A 6,951-nucleotide genomic window follows, 5' to 3' on the forward strand; every position below is an offset into this window, starting at 1 on the left:
TTGGGAGGCAGAGGCAGGTGGATTTCTGAGTTCGAGGCCAGCCTGATCTACAGAGTGAGTTCCAGGACAGCCAGGACTACACAGAGAAACCCTGTCTCAAAAAATAGAAACAAAACAAAACAAGCCTTTATAAACTGACATTTGCCTATGTGCCAACATCTGTCTTCTCTCTGTCCAGAAGCAGTCCTTTGTCTGACTGTGAGTTCCCTGCCTCCCCATATCTTTTCCCCTTTTCCCTCTTCCCTAAAGGTCTCCTGTCTTTATCCTTTATCCCTGTTTTCTGCTCCTCCTGGGCAAATAAATCTCCTTCCTGCTGAGAACTTGGTCTTAGGCTGCCTTGAGCTGACTCCTGGGTTCCCTACAAGAAAGATCAGAGGTTAGAGGTCATTCCTGGCCATACAATGAGTTCAAACCCAACCTGGTCTACAGGAGAACCTGTCTGAAACAAACAAACAAACAAACACACACATTTGAAGTGTTGCATTTGAAGTGATACCCAGGACCTCGTGCTAGGCAAACACAGCTAATCTGCATTCCAGTCTGAGAATTTACCTTTTTGTTTTTGATGGCTCGAGGCCAGCCTGGTCTACAGAGTTAGTTCCAGGACAGCCAGGGCTACACAGAGAAACCCTGTCTTGAAAAACCAAAAAAAAAAAAAAAAAAAAAAAAAAAAAAGGACCTAACTCAGATTATGTTTCTTTCTTTCTTTCTTTTTATTTATTTATTTATTTAGTTTTTTAGTTTTTTAAGACTGGGCTGTCCTGGAACTCAATCTGTAGACCAGGCTGCCCTCGAACTCAGAAATCCACCTGCCTCTGCCTCCCAAGTGCTGGGATCAAAGGCGTAGGCCACCACGGCCCAGCTCAGATTCTGTTTCAAACAAAGCAGCCGAGGGCTTGGGATGCAGCTCAGTTGTAGACCATCCATCTGTCTAGTGCTCACACCGTCCCACGGCCCTGGGCAAATCCCTAGCTCTGCATAAACCTAAGCAAAACGAGGGTCAGAAACTGATTAGAGGCAGGGCCACTTGCGTTCGAATCAGGTGTCTGCATTCCACCTCTGGGACACACGCGGTGGCTGGGGAGAGCTGACTCTGCAAAGTTGTTCTCTGCGTTCCACTTGAAGGCTGTGCGTGATACGCTCACTCAAGAGCACACACATTTGGGGGCTGGTGAGATGGCTCAGTGGGTAAGAGCACTGACTGCTCTTCCAAAGGTCCTGAGTTCAAATCCCAGAAACCACACAGTGGCTCACAACCACCTGTAATGAGATCTGATGCCGTCTTCTGGTGTGTCTGGAGACAACTACAGTGTGCTTTCATATAAGAATAAATAAATCCTTAAAAAAAAAAAAGATAAAAGGAACGTGATTTTTGCTTTGTGGAATTTTTGTTTGTTTATTTTTGGTTTGGTTTGGGTTGTTTTTTTTTTTTTTTTTTTTTTGACATAGGGTCTAAGGAACTTGGCTGTGTATGCCAGGCTGACCTCAAACTCACACACAGCTGCCTGCCTCTGCCTCTTTAGTGCTGGGATTAAAGGTGTGCACCTCCACCCTCCGCTTACATAAGTACTTTTTAAAAGTGACCTTAGTGGGAGCATGTGAGGTGGTGTGGCTCAGTGAGAGTGCTTCCTCTTGCAAAAAGCTCTGGGTTTGATCCCGAGCATCAAAAAAGAAAATAGCAGTTTGTACATCCAAACAAAAACATCTCACCTTATGCTTCCTACTCTATTTCTTTATTTTTTGACTAAAAATAAATGTATTCTAGTGTATTGGTGTTTTGCCTGTATGCCTGTGCCTGGTACCTGTGGAGGCCAGAAAGAGGCAGCAGAGTTCCAGCCGCTATGTGGGTGATGGGAATTGACCCCAGGGCCTCTGGAAGAGCTTCTAAACTTTTTTTTTTTTCCCCCCCGAGGTAGGAATTTGAGACAGGATTTCTCTTTGTAGCCCTGGTTCTTCTAGAACTCACTATGTAGACCAAACTGGCCTCAAACTCAGAGATCTACCTGCCTCTGCCTCCTGTGTCCTGGGATTAACGGCATGAGCCACCGCATCTAGCCTACCTAAAACTTTTAGTTTTATTTAGTATGTTACGGTTGAACTGCAGTAACACATCAGTAAATTTTAAACTAATCCAAGTGTCACAAGACATGTAGAATCAAAACAGGCTAACTCTTACTGCCCCATGCCGTCCCTGTTCACTCTGAAATGGCTGTTTAACCCTTAGGAACCCGTCTTGTCCTAGAGATGGAAAGGTTAGGTGAGCTCTCAGAGCTTGATGACACGGAACTACCGTGGGGTTATTTGTAAAGCCTTGTGGCAGTCTGGGGGAGATGGCTCAGCCGCGACGAGTGTTTTCTGTCTGAGCCCGGGGGCCTGAGTGCGTCCTCGGCTCCCATGCAAAAAGACAGGCATGACAGTACTGACTAATTACTCCGGCCCAGAGGTGGGGAAGCAGAGACTAATAGAGTCCTCTGGCCAGCCACTCAATAGCCTAAGGCAGGCTCCACATTAAAGAGTCCTAGCTCCCAGCCTAGACTTCTGACCCTCAGCCCTGCAGGCACAATTGAGAATACACATGCATAACAGAAACACACACACACACACACACACACACACACCCGTGCACCCATTTCTAGAGCCATTTAGAACTCAGAACAATAAAAAATCTTTTTAGATAAAAGTAGTTTTATCTTATTTATCTTATTTATTTACTTACTTACTTAGAGACAGTTCCATATAGCCTAAACTGGCTGCCTGATCCTCTTGCTTCTACCTCCTGAATGTTGGGGTTACATGTGTGTGTACCACAATCATTTTATTTGGTGATGGGTACCAAATCCAATATTTCATGTGTACTAGGCAAACACTCTACCAACTGAGCTATACCCTTAGCACTTAGAAAGATATTTTAAAACTGCCCTTGCGGGCTGGAGAGATGGCTCAGTGGTTAAGAAAACTGCCTGCACTTACAGAGGTCCTGAGTTCAAATCCCAGCAACCACATGGTGGCTCACAACCATAATGAGATCTGACGCCCTCTTCTGGTGTGGTGGTGGTGTCGCATGCCTTCTATTCCAGTACTCAGGGGGTAGAGGCAGGTGGATCTCTATGTTCAAGGCCAGTCTGGTGTCAACAGTTCCAGGACAGCCAGAGCTACCCAGAGAAACCCTGTCTCAAAAGATGAACGAAACAAAACAAACAAAAACCAAACAATGCTGGGCAGTGGTGGCGCATGCCTGTAATCACTTAAAGTGCAGCACTTGGGAGGCAGAGGCAGGTGAATTTCTGAGTTTGAGGCCAGCCTTGTCTACAGAGTGAGTTCCAGGACAGCCAGGGCTACACAGAGAAACCCTGTCTTGAAAAACCAAACCAAACCAAAACAAAACAAAAACAAAAAACAAAAACAAAAAACCCAAACCAACAACAACAAAATACCCACCCCCCCAAGAAAACCAAAAAACAGACAACAACCCTGACACTGCTTAACATGCTACTTCAAGGAAATCATCAAAAAAGAAAAGCAACATTTATTTTTATATATGTTCTTTTCTATAAAATATTTGTGTGTGTTTATGAGTATACACCTGAGGAGGCCAGAGGTATCCTGTGGAGCCAGACTTACTAGCAATAATGAGGTGTGGTTTTTTTTATTTTAGGTTTTTTTTTTTAAGATTTATTTATTTATTATATGTAAGTACACTGTAGCTGTCTTCAGATGCACCAGAAGAAGGCATATGATCTCATTACAGATGGTTATGAGCCACTATGTGGTTGCTGGGAATTGAGCTCAGGACCTCTGGAAGCCCAGTTCAAGGTGGTTTTTTAAAAATATAATTTATTGGCCTGGAGAGATGGCTCAGCAGTTAAGAGCACTGACTGCTCTTCCGAAGGTTCTGAGTTCAAATCCCAGCAACCACATGGTGGCTCATAACCATCCATAACGAGATCTGACGCCCTCTTCTGGTGTGTCTGAAGACAGCTACAGTGTACTTACATATAATAAATAAATAAGTCTTTAAAATATATATATATATATATAATTTTTATATTCATTGGTGTTTTGCCTGCATGTATGTCTGTGTGTAAGGGTGTCAGAAGCCCTGAAAGTGGAGTTACAGACAGTTGTAAGCTGTCATGTGGGTGCTGGGAATTGAACCCAGGTCCTCTGAAAGAGCAGCCCATGGTTTTAACCACTGAGCCACCTCTCCAGCCCCTTGTGTGTGTGCTCAAGCACTCACACATCATATGCTTTTATCACCCACACCCAGGGCTGACTTTGCCGGGGATCTTATTCTTGGGAGGTACCTCCTAGCAATTTTGGATCTGTCCTGAAAACTGTGGACCAGAACTGGCTGGCTGGAGCTGCCTCCAGGAAACTGTGAAGCTATCACCCAAGGTACAGGCCTACGACCTTGTAATTTGGGAAGTAAAGGTGGTAGAATCGCCTTCTTGGGCTCCAATAGGAGGACTCCCGTGACAATCTCCTCTCTTGTATCTGCATAACTATTTTTCTTTTCCATCCTAGAATACTTCTTGCCCAGGTCTTCCACAGGTGCTACAATAACAGATTGACGCTCAATGCCGTAGTCAATTGGGACATCATAGTATGTCTGCCCCAAAGCGGAGTGATTTCGGGAACGGTGGGTAATACAGAGGGGTTGAGGATGTCATGATCTCCAAAGCCGAGGACAGGCTTCATGACTAACAAGGACACACGCGGTCCAGGAGGGCCTGGAACTCACTCGAGCAGCAGAGGCTCATCTTGCACCCTTTACTTCCCAAATTACGAGGTTGAAGGCGTGTACCATCACACTCAGACTGACTGTCAACATTTCTATATGTTAGCTCAACGATACGATGGCTTCACTCCATCCCAAAGCCCCAGTCTGCAGGTGAGGAAATAGAAGCTTACAAAATCAGGGTACCAGTCTAAAATATCCTGGCAAAAAGCTGGGAGGCCAGTGTCCGTTCTTCCATCTGTACATGCTCATTTGACCACCAGGGGGAGCCAGATGCCCGTTAATGGAGAGGTCGGGGTATCTGCCAAGGGGTTAGTCACCGCGAATGCTCTTTTGAGTCCTCTTTTCAGGGGACTAGCGAGCCTAGGGTAACTTGGTACAGGAAGAGTGTGTAGGGGTTGAGGGAGGTGTTGTAAGAAAGCCAAGGTTCAGGAACCTTGGCGGCTGGAGGAGGAGCCAAGAACGTTTTGTGGCCTCCTGGCTCTGCCTTTTCTGACCCTGTTGGGAAAAGCGCAGCATTAGGGAAAAGGAGGTTTCTCTGGATGGGTTGGGCCCCTGCCGCCACCTCCCATCTCCTCAGAGACGCTCGGAGCCTTGAATAGACCGGACATTCCTAAGTTTTCTGGCAAGGAAACCAGGAAATCAGACCTTGAGCCAGCCTCCTTTCAGGTCCAGCCAGTTCATTGGAAGCAGCCTTTGCCCCAGGACTTCCCGGAAAAGGCCCACTGTGCCAGGGGAGCCACCCTCGGGCTTATGCCTCTAAGATGTACCGCTGCGCTGTCCACTCTCCCTGGCTATGGGTTAAACCCATCTCCTGACCTCAAGTCCTGTACAGTGAGTGAATGGTTCTCTGTGTGACACTTCTGTGGGTCTCCTTAAGTCATTTCCACCGTTCCTTCTACACGAATACCAGTGTTTGTGGGATTGGACCTAGAAGGTTTGGAATTGTCGTTGATCTTTTTTCCATTTCCCATGACCAAATGAGCTTTTCTGCGTACTCTGTCCATCTCTTGGTTTCCACCACGCAGTGAGCCAAGTCCCCAGCATCTCGTCACTAGGACCCATTTCTACAGCAAGTTCCACTGCGGCTCTTTCTTCAATACCTTTTCCAGGTGACAGTCTTGATAACCTGGTTATATCCCCTACCAGCTGAACCTGTCCCAGTAGCTCCCTTACCGCTCCCTTTATTAAATAAGTTATTGTTATTTGTGTGTGCGTTGGGGGTGGGGAGACACACATGGGGAAGTCAGTTGCAACTTTGTAGAGTTTATTCTTTCCCTGTACTTTTAGAGGGGTTCCTGGGTTCAGCGATGAGTCATCCTGCTGTCCCCACCTCCTGGGGTTTTGTTTATTACTTTTTGGGTTCTTTAAACAGAGTCTCACTAAGTAGTCAGAGCTGGTTTAAAGTTCGCGATTCTTCTGCCTGAATGACTAGTGCTGGGATTGTGGCATCACGGGTATGAACCACCCCACGGAGCTTCCAGTGTGCTTGCAATAAACATTAGATTCCGCGGTGGCAGGGTTCCTGAATGAGCTGGTCCTTCCTATCTCTGTGAGACCCAAACCCCCTCATTTTCTATGGTTCATCTACCCAGCCCCATTCACTACAGGCCTTTGTAGAGTTGCCTCTACCTGAAATCCCAAACCTTTGCACTAGGAACTCTTGGGGGATCTCAGCTCCAGCTCCTTTCTCAGGGATGCCCTGCTTCATCTCCATGACTGGGTCAGATCCCTTACTCGTTTTTCTAATGCCACACACTTAGCTGCTTCAGGGCTACCAAGGCTGTAATTATGTATTTGTTTGAAATACTGCTTAGTTATTAATGAACCTCTATTAAGTTAAGAACTACATCAAGTTTTGCCCACTTAAAAACAATCTCAGGGGCAGGTGAGGTGACTGGGTAGACAAAATGGTGGGGTCCAAATTTAAATGTTTGCAAGATGGGTACTTTACAAACAGCACCATCTCCCCAGCTCAGCGTATCTGGTTTGTTTGGTTTAGTTTTTCCAGACAGGGTTTCTCTGTGCCTTGGCTGTCCTGGAACCCAATCTGTAGACCAGGCTGGCCTTGAATGCATAGAGATCAACCTGTCTCTCCATCCCGACTAAAGATGTGTGCCAGCCGGGTGTGGTGGCGCACGCCTTTAATCCCAGCACTCGGGAGGCAGAGGCAGGTGGATTTCTGAGTTCGAGGCCAGCCTGGTCTACAAAGT

This window comes from Mus caroli, chromosome 4, assembly GCF_900094665.2.
Source record: "Mus caroli chromosome 4, CAROLI_EIJ_v1.1, whole genome shotgun sequence".
In the NCBI taxonomy this organism is placed as follows: Eukaryota; Metazoa; Chordata; class Mammalia; order Rodentia; family Muridae; genus Mus; species Mus caroli.